The 16,117-nt window shown below is 39.1% G+C and overlaps 1 pseudogene; it reads left to right on the top strand.

Annotated features, from left to right (window-relative positions):
* Positions 1-15,479: 15,479 nt before the first annotated feature.
* On the top strand, positions 15,480-15,579 carry LOC138819655 (U6 spliceosomal RNA; annotated as a pseudogene).
* The last annotated feature ends 538 nt before the right edge of the window (positions 15,580-16,117 follow it).

Below are 16,117 nucleotides of genomic sequence, written 5' to 3'. Positions count from 1 at the left end.
AGTCAACATATGTATGTAAGTATAAATAATATATTTACAATGTACATGAATAGGATGTTTTCTAATGATGGGGATTGATTTCAGCCCTAAGGAACAGATTTGAATTTCTTGACTTCAAGGAGGCAAACCTCCCCTTCCCACACAGTGCAACAGAATTACCCAGACCATGAGTTCCAATCTCAGTCCTGGCAGAAAAAAAATGGCACCTTTCTACTATGTGACATCCAATTCTTAAGTATTTCATTATGCCTCCATTTAATGAATGTGATTGTTTAAATGCTTCATAAAGTATTAACTAAAATCGATCAGTGTCCTATATATAATTGTGTATAATTTTATCCTAGAATCATTCAAGAACTGCCCATTCAAACATGACATACATCACATTCCATTGGTAATCATATGAAAAGAAATGAGTTTCTTAGTATCTCCTGCCATTTGGAGGTGGCAGGATCAGGATTCAAACTGTGGGCTCCAGCTCCCACCATTTAATCCCGAGGATAGGAAACTCACTGGTCTGTCCAAGAACATCAGTAAGACCAATGATTAGGCAGGCACCAGTGGCTCTCAGTAGTCCTCCTTGATACTTACAAGGCTGTGATAGGAGGATCATGGTCAAAATCACCCTAGGAAGGAAAGTCTTTGAGACCCCTGTCCAACTTGTACTAACAAAGCCAGAAGTAGAGCCTTGTGGCTTCAGTAGTAGAGGGCTAGCCTTGAGCAAAATCAATTCATGGACTGTGCCCAGATCCTGAGTTCAATGTCCGGGATTGACAACAATCTAACATACACAACAATGGGTGCAGCCATCCAGCTAAAGCAGGTCATCCTCTTGTCCCCAACTGGGTTGGACACAGTTATCTCGGAAAGGGGCTGCTGCCATCTTGACTCCGGCCATTCTGCCTGCATCACAGGATTCCGGCCACACCCCCATTCTTTCATGGTTTATTCTGACCAATGTGATACAAGAATGGCAGTCGCACCTACATTCCATGCTGCCAGGAAGCACCAGGATTCCCTGTTTGTTGACAACACTATCAGCAGTTGAGGAAGATAGATGTGGCTGAGTAGTGAGCAAGAGACTCGAGGCCTAGGAGGAGAAGACTTGCTCAGTCCCACCAAGTGCCTGCCTGTGCCCCGGCTCCCTGCCCCCCTTCACTGTGGAGTAGAGTTTCAAACTTGGTGCTTCTGGCTCACACCCACAATGACTCTTGGGGTACTCACGTAATGGTGCAATGGTGCACCTCTGGCCAGCTTGAGTCCCTGACCAGGTCCTGGCCCTCCTGTCCTCGACTCTGGGCCTGAGTGTCCGCCATGCCTCCGCCATCACTGCTCGCCCCACCTGGAGCAGCTGCCAACATCTTCTTCCAGCAGCACACGAGAGTGGCTGCCACACAGTCCCGCATCTCGGGACCAAATTTCTCCCCCCACACCAGGATCGGTGCCTCCCTTGTGCCCCACAGTCTGGTCAGGGCTCTGCCACAAGTGTGTCCCAGGGATGGGGGTGGGTGTTGAGCCGTGGATTCCATCCCCATCCCTAGCAGCCAGTGTCCCAGGAAATGGGGAGATAAACGGTTGGGTCAGGAGTGGGCGCCACAGAGCCCCTGGCCTGAAGCAGTGGGAGCCACACAGCAGCACATCTGCACCCTTCCTCTCCCTGGTGGGAATGTGGTGGCTTTAGTCAGAGATGGGAAGCAGCATCTCCACACCTGCCTTCTGGGGTCATTTCCTTTTTTCTGGGGGTAGGGTATGTTGGATGCAGAAGATAGGCCCCCTTGCTCTGTGAACCCTTGTCTTCTGTGCTCAGTCACCATTTCACCTGAAGAGGGTCCCAGAAAAGGTGCTGGGGGTCAGAGCAGAAGGTGAGTATCTGGGAAAACACTTCCCCCCCAAACACATACACATGGCCTGTCCCCTCCTTCCCCCAGCTGTCAACAGTTCTCACAGGGTGATCAAGTTTCCCGGCTCTGCCAAATTCTGCTGGTGTTCCCGGTCCATCTGGTCTCCAAAAAACCCTGGAGAGGCACTGATCTGAGTTTGTGTGTATGTGTGTGTGTGTGTGTGTGTGTGTGTGTGTGTGTGTGTGTGTGTATGTGTGTGTGTGTGAAAGAGAGATACCGAGAGAGGCACAGAAAGAGAGAGAGAGAGGGAGAGAAAGAGAAAGATCATCTTTCTCCTTGTACAGCCTGACTGTGCTCAGATGAGTGATCAGTTGGCATATTGCAGGTGCTGCATGGACAAGTCTTCTGTCACCAGTCTGGATGTTTGTGTGTGTGTGTGTGTGTGTGTGTGTGTGTGTGTGTAGAAGTGTGTTGTAAAAAGGAGGTGGATGCTTTGGTACTGGCTATCATTAGGGAGTGCATGGGCTTCGCAGCTGAGGTCTGGGGACCTGGAAGGGTGAGACGCTTGAAGGGGATTCAGCACTGTTAAAATAGAAGAAGAAGCTGTGTACTCCCTTGGGCCTGATTGGTGGCAGTGAAAGCTTGGGAAGATCTGGGAGTGTAGCCTGCAGGGGGTGGCTTCCCAGGGGCAGAGAGAATGGCCAGCACTTAGTAAGCATGTGAGCCCTGCTAGTATGGAGCACAACAGCATAGGTCAGACTCTGGGTCTTCTCATCATGACCTCTGATGGCCGAGGTGAACACTATTTTAAATCTAGAGCTGTAATCTTCAGATATCAGCCTCCTGAGTAATAGGATTATAGGCATGAGCCTCTGGCACTGGGCCTCTGGTTCTTTTTGGTATATTAGGGTTTGACCTCAAGGCCTTTGGCTTGCCAGTCAGGTCTTCTACCATGCGAGCCAAGCTTTTCTGTCTTGGGCATTTCTGAGATGGAAACTTAATATGTGGTCTGGCTGGGCTGGATCCTGGTCCTCCTATCTGTGACAGGCATGCACCAGCAGAGCTGGTCCTCTGTAGTTGGGATGGTAGACATGCATCACCATGCTCAGTCATTGGTTAAGATGGATTGTACCAAATTCAGTGCATGGCAGCTATTATTGACCACAGGTGAAGCTCTGGGTTGGGCCTCAACCCTTGGCCCTCAATCTCCTCATGGGATTGTTTCGAGGAATCAAGGGATTAATACAGAAGGATCTCTGGAGCAGGGCCAGGCACAGAGGGAGCGGCAGTCAGATATGGTTCTCAGCAATTCTATGAGCATATAACAGGAAGATACCCAGAAAGGGCTCAGAAGGTGTGTGTTATTAATGGTGTGACAGGTATGGGATTATGAAACAAGACATGGCTCTCTTTCATTATTAACCTATCCCCATGAGGAAGAAGATCCTTCACTTTGTTCAGTTTTGCAGCTGGGGAAACTGAGTCATGGAGATGCCAGGTGACCTCCTCATGACTCCCAGCTGACAGGAAGCTTGGCCTGACTTCTCTGCCATGATCCCTAGGACAATGGGTCCTATTCAGTCCACATCTTGTGGTGAGAAGTCCACTGCTTGTCAGTTGTGGGGCTTGAACTCTTGGCCTCGGCAGTGTCCTACAGGTCCTAGGCTCAAGGCTAGCTCTCTACCACTTGAATCACAGTGCCACTTCCAGTTTTCTGGTGGCTCTTTGGCGATAAGAGTCTCACAGACAGTCCTGCCTGGGTTGGCTATGAACCATGATCCTCATATCTCAGCCTCCTGTGTAGTTAGGATTATTGGCCTGAGCCAATTCTGACCTTCTCTCTCTCTGTATCTCTCTGTCTCTTTCTGTCTCTGTCTCTGTCTCTGTCTCTGTCTCTGTCTCTGTCTCTGTCTCTCTCTCTCTCTGTCTCTCTCTCACACACACACACACACACAGGAATTGATTGAATGGGTACTAGAGTAGGTGGCCCAGCATCCCCATGTGGCTGGAACCATGGTGGCCCTCTCATTCTGGAGGTAGGCTGTGGGTCAAGAGCTTTCTCGCTCAGTCTGTTGTACCAGCTCTATGAGGTAAGCCCTTCTGTGGCTGGCTAGACCATGATGGTTACTCATTGTCCATCTAGCCTTACTGAACTTAGTATTGTGTTCTAAGTCCTTTTCTAGTTAAAGTTTCTGGCAAAAATTATGATACATATTTAGGAATGAAAATGTAATGCCGTCTTAAGAACGTCATTTAGGGCTCTGGCAATGTGGATTCATGTTATGGTGATTGCCTAGCATGTATGAAACCAGGGTTCAATTCCTCAGTACACATAAACAGAAAAAGAAACCCTGGAAGTGGTGTTGTTCCTCAAGTGGTCGAGTGCTAGCCTTGAGCAAAAAAAAAAAAAAAGCTGAGGAATAATTCCCTAGCCTTGATTTTAAGCCCCAGGCCTGGCAAAACAACAACAACAACAATAAGAACAACAAACATTCAGTTAGTAAATGCAAAATAAAGAACCCATACTTGGAATACATAATTGCTCCTTCCATACTGATACCTGACTATAGTCCCCAATTCATGTATTTTACCTATATTAGGATACTGTTTTGAAAAAAAGTTTTGTTCATTAGGTCACGGCAATTAATGCCAGGAATGTGCTGAGATGTCAGGTGAAGATTAATTCTGGAAATTCAAATTTTCCAGTCATTTGTAAGGTCACTGCTAATCAGAATGAGAAGGGTAGCCTAAGTGAGATTTGGAAAACTTTTTCGCCAGTTATGGCACCAAAAAGGCAGAGGCTATTTAACAGTTGTGACAGAACAGAAGTAATAATTCCAGATGGAAAGAATAAATGATAGTAACTAAGGTATAGCAGAAACTGTTCTAGGGAACCTTTTTTAGTTATTGAAAAACTAGTTATCAACTAGGCTTATTCTTCATTGCCTTTAGCATTCTAAATCTCTTAGGCTAGTTCTTAATCTCTGTGTGATAAATGTATCTCTTTCTATGCTCTTTCATACCTGATTTCCTTTGCTTTCTAAAAATCTGTATTTCTCTATTTTTTATGAGCATTTCCTGATGCTAAATACACCTACACAGATGGAAGGGGATGCTAATGCAAGGGTCCCATAACTCATTAGTCATTAATGTAACAACATGGAAAAGGAGGACATATTTATTGCTACCTCAATTTTTCTGAAAAGCTGCAATGTCCCATCATTTGATTCAGATTTCCATTCTTTGTCTACTTAGTGTCATTAATTGAACTAAGTGCGAATATGAGCCGGGTGCTGGTGGCGCATGCCTGTAATCCTACCTACTCAGGAGGTTGAGACCAGAGGATTGTGGTTCAAAGCCAGCCTGGTCAGCAAAGTCCATGAGACCATTATCTTCAATTAACCACAAGAAACCCGGAAGTGGTGCTATAGCTAAAGTAGTAGAGCACTCAACTTGAGCTGAAGAGCTGAAGAACAGCACCCATGATCAGAGTTCAAGACCCACAACCAACAAAAAGTGCAAACATGACATTAAGTTTCCCCAAAATGAATGATGAAGTCAATAGTAATTTTCCCAAGCAGAGAAAATAATTCAAAAATTATTCAGTGCACCTACTTTTGCTGACTAATTTAAGTTATGGCTTCTTTGCTGGACGTATTCTCTTCTTATAAAAATTGTCAAATATTAGCTTTATTATAAACATCTAATATTTCTTGGTTCAAAATAGAAGTCCATACTGTTGATGTCACTTGGCTTTCTTACTATCTTAGTTCAAAGCCAACCCAGGCAGGAGAGTCTGACTAACTCTTCTCTGTAATTAAACACCAAAAGAGCCAGAAGTAGAGTTTGGCTCAAGCAGCAGATTAGTACCGTTGGGGACAGGTGGGTAGGAAAGGCAACTCTACAGGGACAGGGTCCAGCTCTGAGTTCAAGCCCCACTAACCATCACAAAATACACAAACAAGCAAACAAAACAAACCCCAGGTATTTCTTTGGGACCCTCCTTAAAGGAGTACTGGTCTGAGAAGAGGCTGATTTTTCTGATCATATTCACTGAATCCTGATTTTTTGAAATCCTTTTTGCTATGGAGAACTCATTACCAGAATAGAGGAATTAATAACTGACTCCTGCAACGAGAGAATCATCTCAGGAGTGAAACATCCATCCATAAGACACTTTAAAGCCTCCATATCTTTGTTTTTTTTGCAGTAGAACAATTTTAAAACAATGTTATTTCCTTTTTATCTATGCTGGCCTTCAAATGGTACATTGTTTCCTTTTGTAATACTCTCAACTAGAAGTTTACAGACAAGTTTTATATGAGTAAAAACACGCTCACAAAAGTCAAGAACAAGGGCTGGGAAAGTGGCTGAGTGGTAGAGTGCTTGCCTTGCATGCATGAGGACCTGGGTTTGATTCTTTAGTACCACATAAGCAGAAAAAACTGGAAGTGGCGCTATGGCTCAAGTGGTAGAGTGCTAGCCTTGAGCTGAAGAGCTGAGGGACAGCGTCCAGGCCCAGAGTTCAGGCCCCACGACCGTACTCCCTCCTCCCCCAAAGTTAGGGACAGAGTTTTCTTCAAGCCTTGGATTCTTTTCTTGTACAGTAAAAAGGAAAGCAAAAGTTAACTTGAACTTTGTCATTCCTCTATGTTCAATTCCTCTCCTGGGAGCAGTTGCCACATCCAGTAACAGTTATTTCCATTTACAGTGACAATCTATGATGCTGCTCCATATAAAATGAATGTTTTCTGATTTCATTGAAATAGCACAAGGACACCATTGGACATGGGGTAACACGTGTTTCAGAGTCAACTTAGTACAGGAAAAATGTTAAATTTAAATTGCTTATAAATGCATTATCCATTAGTACATCGAGTTCAAACTTCTTAATGCTATGTAAACTAAGGTCAATTTTAAATGGGAAGAAGGTTCTTGGATCAATTTTGTGAGTGTATTGTGAGTGTATGTGCTGTGCATTAATTTCCCAAGTATACATGAGTTAACAGTAAAAAACAATAACAATAATAGAAGAAAGAGAAGTTCTGTGTTTAAGTATAAGGTTTAAGTATAAGTATAAGGATACAATATATAAAACTCTACAAATAAGACAACATTGAAACAATAAAGCCACATCCTGTATGTAGATTCCTGGGAGCGATATAGAGAAAGCATTACTCATAAGTGGAACATGAAGCATGAGGCCACTCCCTTTCTAAATCATGTATGCTAATCACGTAAATTTGTAAAAAGTAGAATGAAAGGATGATTCTGTTTCCAATGGAAGTCAGATATGAGTGAGTATGGACTTAAGTGGAAAAAAAGAGTCCATCTTAAGAGAACAGGGATTATACTAGCAATGAACTTGGTGGCTAAGATCACATTCCTTTTCTTATATTCATTTTTGTTGTTGTTGGTCATAGCACTTGAACTCTGGGAATGGGCGCTTTCCCTCTGCTATTCAGCTCAAGCCTAGTGCTCTACCACTTGAGCCATAGTGCCACGTCTACTTTTCAGGTAGTTATTGGAGAAAAAAGTGTCCAAGACATTCCTACCTCGGTGGCTTTGAACCCCAATCCTCCAATTTCACCACTACTCAGCTTACGATCACATTTCTAACAGTGTACACTCAGGATATGTAATGTATATGTTCATCAAACTTTATGTGAATTCTTGAGTTAAAAATCTGGGCTACAAGCCGGGCGCTGGTGGCTCACGCCTGTAATCCTAGCTACTCAGGAGGCTGAGATCTGAGGATCGCGGTTCAAAGCCAGCCCGGGCAAGAAAGACCGTGAGACTCCTATCTCCAATAAACCACCAGAAAACCGGAAGTGGCGCTGTTGCTCAAGTGGTAGAGCGCTCGCCTTGAGCTGAAGAGCTGAGGGACAACGCCCAGGCCCAGAGTTCAAGCCCCACGACCGACCAAAAAAAAAAAAAATCTGGGCTACAGGTTAGACTTTACACTCACAAAAATGTTTGTAGTTTCAAAGTTGATACTCCTGGAAAAATAAAACCTAAAAATATAATGGAGTTGGGGAAGTTCAGTTTGCATCCAGCCTGGACAGAACAGGCTTTGAGACATTATGTATAATTAATCAGACAAAAGCTGGAATACCATTCATGAGCAAGATTGCTGAATAAGAGCTTCAGGTTTTTGCATACATACCTACAAACATACACATACACACAGAGGCACTTATATATGCACATACATATACACAAATGAAACAATTCTCAGAATATGTAGAAAAGTTAGAAAACAATAGAAAATACTTCCTGTGTAAGACTAGAATCAAGTGATAATTTTTATTACTAGGAAGCCCTCAAGTGAACTTCAAAAAAGTTGAGAATATTACATAGGTAGGAACCAGAGATACTACGAGAGCGAAGTAATCATTATTAAAGGAACTGGATCAGAGGAATGAATCAGAGACCCCTGCAGGTGCATCTGAAAATGTTCATATCCTGTGTAAAATGTTAGAATGTCTTTGAAAATTGTACATAAACAGTCTGAGCAGTTAGTCTAGTCGATAAGATCATAGGAGAAATTCAGAATTGCTAGTCTGTTTCTACATTAAATAAACCAACAAACTATGGCAGCGTAATGTGATACAAGCTTGGAATTATAGTACTCAGATTAAGACAGGAGATTAAAGAGTGGAATTACATAGCGATACCTTTCATGGACCAGGTAGTATAATTTTGTCTCAATGAAACAAACCAAAAACAAGAAAGGGATACACAGTTGGAAGTTTGGGCTAATTTTGTCACTATGTTTTCAGAAGTCAAGTTTCCTATTGAAATGCAACTCATATATAAGCCTCAGTTGTGTTTTAAGTGCTCTCTTCATTACAGAACATTCCTAGATGCTAAATGGCTCATGATTCCCATCCAAAAAATTCTAAAAGTAAATAAGCATCATTGTGTTGGATTCCAAAGAAATGATGAAGGATTACAAATGGTTAAGCCTCGAGAAATATCAAAGTACTTGTAATGTAAGAGTTTGTAGACCTTGCTAAATTAGAATTGAGATTTAAAATAAATATTTTGGTTTTGTTTGTAATTTCATATTCTTTAGGATACTACAAAACTCTTTTTAAGTAGAAGGTTTAATTGACAAATTCACAAATGATTCTGGCATTCTATTTTCCTAGAATATACTTTCAAGAGAGTTATAATTAGAACTTAGTTAATAGATAATTCCAACACTTCATGTATAACGTGATAATGTGAATAATCTAGACAGAGTAGCATACAATTAAATGACATTAATTTATAATTTTAGAAAATGAACAATTGTTTGAGGGTTTGGTATACTATGGTATGAAGAGAGTAATTGTGTGACATCTTTCTTCTACCTATATGTAATTCAGGAAGCCATTTCCTTAATTAAGTTCCACTTTACAAATTGAGAAAAACACTAGGTTTGGGATTTGTTTTCATTTTTGTTTTTGTTGCATTGGCTTGTCATAGAGCTTGAACTCTGGGCCTGGACACGGTCTCTGAGCCTGTTTATGCCCTACCACTTCAACATCATTGGCACTTGAGTCTGGCTTTTTCTGAGAAATTTATTGCAGATAATTATCTAAGAAACCTTCCTACCTGGGTGGGTTTTGAACCATAATTTTCTGATCTTTGCATCCTGAATGTCTATGATAGTGAAAAAGTATAAATATAAATAATGATTGCAAATGTTCTGATCTCAAAAATACCAATGGGGGGGGGGGGGAATGATGCAGCTCAGTTTATTGTGGTGTTCTTTCCAGAACAAGAAGGGAATCACATTAGTAGAAATGTAATATTTTTTTCACAATAGAGATAAGCTATTCATTATGTGAATTAAGGAATTTTAAAGTAAGGTGCACCTTACAAGCTGGAAATTGTTGGGCTAGGATGACTTTATGGCATAAATCTTGGGACTGATGATCATAGAAATAATAGCTTACTCTCATAAAAAATATTGCTTACTCTTGAAGAATTAATTAGTACAGATGCTTCAGAGTTTTATTTTCTACCAGAATGTGGCTATTTTTCTGTTTACCTCTCAATCTGTTAATGCCCATTGGAAATTGTATCTATTGCAGAATTTCATAAGATGCGAATAGGTTTTGAATCTCTCAGATATGGAATGTTGAGAATTTTAAAATGAGTAGTTATCAACCATAGGAGTTTTGAAGAACCCATATATTCTGTTCTCTTAACAACGTATTTAATTATAAAAATTATGGGTTTCCTTAAAATTAAACTGTTTTCAGTTTTAGTAAGAAAAAGTACTAAATTTATTCTTTTTCAAAATATTGGCAAGTAGGGCTGGGAAGGTGGCTCAGTGGTAGAGCGCATGCCTTGCATGCCAGAGGCACTGGGTTTGATTCCTCAGCACCACATAAGCAAAAAGAAAAAAGCCGGAAGTGGCACTGTGGCTCAAGTGGTAGAGCGCTAGCCTTGAGCTGAAGAGCTGAGGGACAGCGCCCAGGCCCAGAGTTCAGGCCCCACGACCGGACCCAAAAAACAAACAACAACAAAATATTGGCAAGTATATTGTGAAAATATTGTCTAGTTGGATAACATTCAAATTGAAGACTCTCTGATAGAAAAGGGGTAATTAATTCAAATTAGATGCCAAATAGTATTATTTTTTAAAAGTTACTACATAAACAATAATATTTACTGTACCAATACAATGAAATTATATTTTATACAGCTTATTTTTTAATTTTATTATCAAAGTTATATACAGTAGGGTTACAGTAATTGTAAGTAGTGAATACATAACTTTTCAAACTTGTTAACCTTCCCTCATATTTCTCACAGTTTTCTTTCACCCCTTCACCCCTCACAAGTTGTAATGTACATTTCCAACATATTGTCTTGTGCGTATTGCTATTGCATTGGTTGGCCCTTTGTCCTTTGTTCCTCTTCTCTTCTCTAATTAAGGTAAATGAATACACAATACACAGGGTAACAAAATCAAATACAGCAGGGATTAAACCATAGGGAAAAAATCCATTGCTGTTCTTCTTCCCTTCTCTAATTAAGGTAAATGAATACACAATGCACAGAGTAACAAAATCAAATACAGCAGGGATAAACCATTGGGAAAAAACCATAAAAAATAGAAATCACATAGGACATTAAAAACAACAACTGCAAATAAAAATCTCTTGGATTTTTATCTTGGATTTCATTTTGCTCAACATCAACAAATATGGTCATATATATGCATAACAAAGTCACTGGAAAATAATAGTTGCATGGACACTATATAATGAAAACAAGATGTTAATTTTTTTATGTTAAAGATGGAATTAGGATTGGTGAATTCGTGGTTCTGATAAAGGAATTTCAAAAGAGTTTAAATTTTAATTGTTCAAAAAATTTAACAACATAGCCTATTAAGAAAATTTAAAATTGCCTGGGAAAATAGGCTTTCATGCAAAGAAGTCCATGGAGACTTAGTAGAGAGGAAGCAATGTGGTTGAGGATGGCTCTTTTTCACACTAAACCAACAAACCTCAGAAACCTTGCTGTAAATCCTGTAGGTTCCCTTGAGAATTGTCTTTACCCTGGAAATATACTCTCACTGTGTGAAACAAGGTTGTAGTGGAATTTAAATACAAAATTCTTAAAAACATAAGATATCAAAATTTGTGAATTAACCTTTAATTATCAAACAGTAATTCTCTGAAAATGAAAATTTGGGTCAAAATATTTAGGGAGAAACTGCCCTCCCCAATGAAAGAAGGTATTGGGTTACACTTTTCTCTTTGTAACTCTTTTCACAATGTCTTTGCACGTGAAGCAGTGAAACACAGAAAAAAAAATCTGATTGGATACATCAAACCAATGATTTCACATTTCTAAGTGGTTCACAAAATATAATATCCTTATTAACATGAGATAGTGAAGACAAATTACATAAGACAAAAAATTTTGGGATTAGAAAAGAATTAAAAATAGAAAAGGTTAGAAAATTGTTCTTAGAAGTCCTAGCTAAGCACGTTGGCTTCAGCAGTGGAGGGAGGCCCAAACTTTTTGATATAGATTGTCTGAATATTTTTGCTACCTAAAGTGACAGAGCTTATTTGGCTCACTACACTGAAGAACTGATTGAATGAAGACAGGAAAATAAATTCTACATCCAAATGAGACAACTTAAGAGAGTTTTAAAAGAGAAACCATGAAGATGTAGCAGTGGCTGAGGCTGTGTAGTCCGTCACTAGACGTAAAGCCAAGGACCAGTGATAAATTGGAAATCAAGCAAGAGCTAGGAGGAGGACATAGAAGTAGGACATAGAAGCATTGTCCTTTTGTAACAGACACTATCTTTCAAGGTATGGGTAATTTAATTCTGTTCTCCTTCATACATCTTGTTGAGCAAATGCAAGCCCAAGAGAAAAATAATCTATTGAAATAATTTTGCAAGGAATAACTTCACTGTTCCTGATATGGTATCTAAGGAGAGTCTTAAGAGAGAAGATAAAAGCAGTGTAGTTTTTAATTCGTCTAAGCATCATGTTAGGAATATATATCTTTGAGGTTAGAATTGATTAAACCAAAAAGTGATGGAGTACTTATTTTTCTGGGCACTTTAGACACAAGAAGACATTCAAGGTAACAGAAAAGGAAAATGTATAGCCAAATATTTGTGATCACAGAATCTTCGACTGGTTTTCTGGAGAGAAATCTTTACATTAGATTTTCCTCATTAACATAGATGTTCTTTCATGGCAACCAAATGCAAGAGGGAAGTTTAATGGACTCGCTTGCCCAATTCAACAGCATGATAAAAAATGGCAAGTAATATTTAGTGAATTACTTTGACTAATTAATTTGCCAGAACAAAGAAGGAAAAATATAATTCAAAATCGACTTAAAAGTATGAAGAAAACGTAGTGAAGAGAGATGAAAGAAAACATAGAGGATTGTTTTCTCTCCAGTGGAGCAATGGGTTCTTGATCTTGTTTCATCCATTCTATCTTCTCAAGCTATCAAGTGTGGCTGAGGGCTGGAGTATCCAGTTCATCCAAAGAAAATTAGCAGAAGAAAGATAATATTTGCAGCTGATGTAGGTGATTTATAACCTTAGACAATCTATTTAAACCTGTTCAAAATTCTCCCATACCCCAAACTGCCCTCTTTGAACAGCTTTATTTGCTTTTACCAAGACTGCCCTTCATTAACTCCTTAAAATTTTGAGAGGTCATATTCATACTCTGTAGAGATTGCTATTTGGTTGTGATTTTTGCGTGTTTTTTATTTCTTGTTGTGTTTATTAACTGAATTTCATAAGGTTGTGCAAGTGTGTTACAATTAAATATATCCATCCAATTATCTAATACTCCTGGATCACAGTGACTCCTTCTATCATTCTCAACTAACCCCTTCTCCAAGATTTATTTCTGATATATCACTTCCTTTATCACATGTGTATTCTAGCTGTACTTACCCTTTGTTCAATTTTTCATCTTTACTATTATTCCTCTCTGGTTTCAACTTCCTCTTTGATACTCATTCTGTTAAAATGTCTGATAATACTTTGAAAGGTTTATATATATTCCATGGAGTTTCAATCCTGCATATACTTGAACTGATGTCAGCTTATATTTCCATAATTCACTCATCTGTAGTAACAATTTGCAAGAATGGAGATGCGAAGCACCTAGACATAATTGTATTCTCATCTATTTGGAAGATTGATCTTTAGTCAAAAAGAAAGTTTAAAATGGCATAGAATGTATTCCTAATTATCAATTTTTATAAATGGCTTTGTACAATGGTGTGTGATTATTTTATTTTACCTGGGATAATATTTTCTACTACTTGTAGGTTTTGGAAAAAGAAGAAAACTAAGATTTACTATTATAGAGGAATATGTTAGAAATAGAAGACAGATTTTATGTTTTTCACATCTCTGATGAGTACTCATATTCAAGACATAAAGTCATATTTCTTACTATGTTATACAGATAGAGAAAAAATAAAACAACATTTGATAAGGCAACTATTTCTGACTATTGTCACTATTTGTGGAGCACATGGGCAGCAAAGATGGTTCTGAGAGGGAGTTGAGTGGGCAGAGCCCAATTTACTTTACCTTCACTGCATAACTAGACCGTGGAAGTTTAGGTGCATGATAGGGTGTGGCCTTTACAGTGATTGGTTCCTCTTCCTCCCCTCCCAAGCCACGTGCTCTTTTTTTTTTCTTTAAAAAGGGCTTGCTCTGTGTTAATAAACGAGTTTACTGCTTGACTTGACTCCCTGCTGCGTCTGATTTTCTCCTGGGCTAAGGGAGGCTGGGGAACGGGCTAGCAGCCACACTTACCTTTCCTTAGACCCCGTTTGTCTTTCGTGGGATGGACGAAGACCCAACAACTATTGTGTTGAAATTAACTTCATTAGCTAACCTTTGGGTTTGAAATATGGGAGGCTGATCTATTGAACACATTTTTGGAAGGCACCTACTGAACAACACAAATGGTGGGTGGTACTCTTTCTACCCTATAATGAATGGTTGAACCTGTTTGTCATTGGTGCTGGGTAAATACATCAACTCTATTGTAACTTGCTCCCTACACTTGAAAAACTTGTAATGGCACTAAGTATCAACTACTTGTCAAAAGTTATTTTGGTGAATATGATTTTAAAATGTTTATTTGAAAAGGAATACACTTTCAGGAGATTAAATGTACGTTGTCATTGGTTTGAGAGTGACAACATTTTTATATCACAGAACCAAGTTTAACTGAAGTATCAATGTTTTGAAGCACTAAGGATCTTCTCATTTAATGTTTTTCTAAATTACATTTCACCTCTAAGTCAAGTTTTCCAAAAGTTGATAGAGCAATTATGGATCTATCATTCCAGGAACTCTTTTTTGGACCACTTATGCTGGACTGAAATATTTCATTACTCATTAGAGGAGGAGTATTAAAAATAATCTTATGACATTTTGTGATCTTGTTCACTCATATGGATTGGTCATATGTAAACTGAAAGTTTGAATTACAGCACTGTCTCTCAGATTTTGCGATCTCCTCATTCATTTTAAGTTGCCTTGCATTTCACAATTGCTTACTGATAATTCCTGCATCTCAAGGAATTGGGGGTCTGAAATATAGGAAATGAGAAACTGATATGGGTCTTCAATTAGTTTCTGTTGGCATGTTGCATGGGCCTAGGTGAGAAATCTTGCCCATGTTATCTGATGATGCAGATAACTGGGTCCTGGGATCCTAGGATCTCATTTAGGAAGTAAGACCTCATTTGGGAAAATTTCAACTGCAGAAGTTTAGAAGTAGCTCTTAAGCAAGGCTTACTTTGAATCCATTGGCTCCACAGAGCTATCTCAGTTGGATAAATTACTACTTGAAACAGCCATCACCTTTGGACCTAGCTATAAATACTTGAAAGTACAATCAAATCCAAAATGGAAAATATTTAAAATAGGAATTGACAAAAACTTGCAAATGTGAGCAATGGACTGAACAATAAAATTTTTCGACTATTCACAGAATTTCAGGGAAATAGGATCAATAGCACTGTTAGAAACAATAAGGTTTCCTTGTAACAAATAGGCACCCAAGAATATAACCCTGTATAAAGATTGCAACATTAACTATTTAGTTTAGATGATACTCTATGCTTCAGCAGCATGTATAACCAAATTACAACAATACAGAGATTAACAGGGCACTTGCATAAGGATGCTATGAAAATTTGTGAAGTATTCAAAATTTTTCATTCTTCACATACAAGAAATGAAAAACATTAAAAATTGATTACAAAATTACAAGTAAAAATACACGTAATTCATATAATTAATAGTTTGACATCAGTGTATTAAATCTTCACCTTAGAAAGGCCTTTATATTTCCTAACAAATGAGGCAATGTCATGCTTTCTGATGGAGGCATAGAATTGCATTGTGTATATATACCACATTTTCTTGATCCATTCATCTACTGAGGGGCATCTGGGTTGGTTCCAGATCTTAGATATGGTAAATAATGCTGCAATAAACATAGTTGTGCTGGTAACTTTAGTGTAGTCTTGTTTGTAAACATTTGGGTAAATGCCCAAAAGTGGGACTGCTGGGTCATAGGGGAGCTCTATGTGGACTCTTTGAGGAACCTCCATACTACTTTCCAAAGTGTTTGAACAAGTTTACACTTCCGCCAACAAGGTTCCCTTCTGTCCACATCCCCTCCAGCATCTGTTGTTATTAGAGTTCTTGATTTTTGCCATTCTAACTGGTGTGAGGTGGTATCTCAATGTTG

This window comes from Dipodomys merriami, unplaced genomic scaffold (assembly GCF_024711535.1).
Source record: "Dipodomys merriami isolate MVZ:Mamm:240054 unplaced genomic scaffold, mDipMer1.0.p SCAF_808, whole genome shotgun sequence".
NCBI lineage: Eukaryota > Metazoa > Chordata > Mammalia > Rodentia > Heteromyidae > Dipodomys > Dipodomys merriami.
The sequence above is the reverse complement of the archived record's forward strand: the minus strand, read 5'-3'. Positions and strand labels throughout refer to the sequence as shown.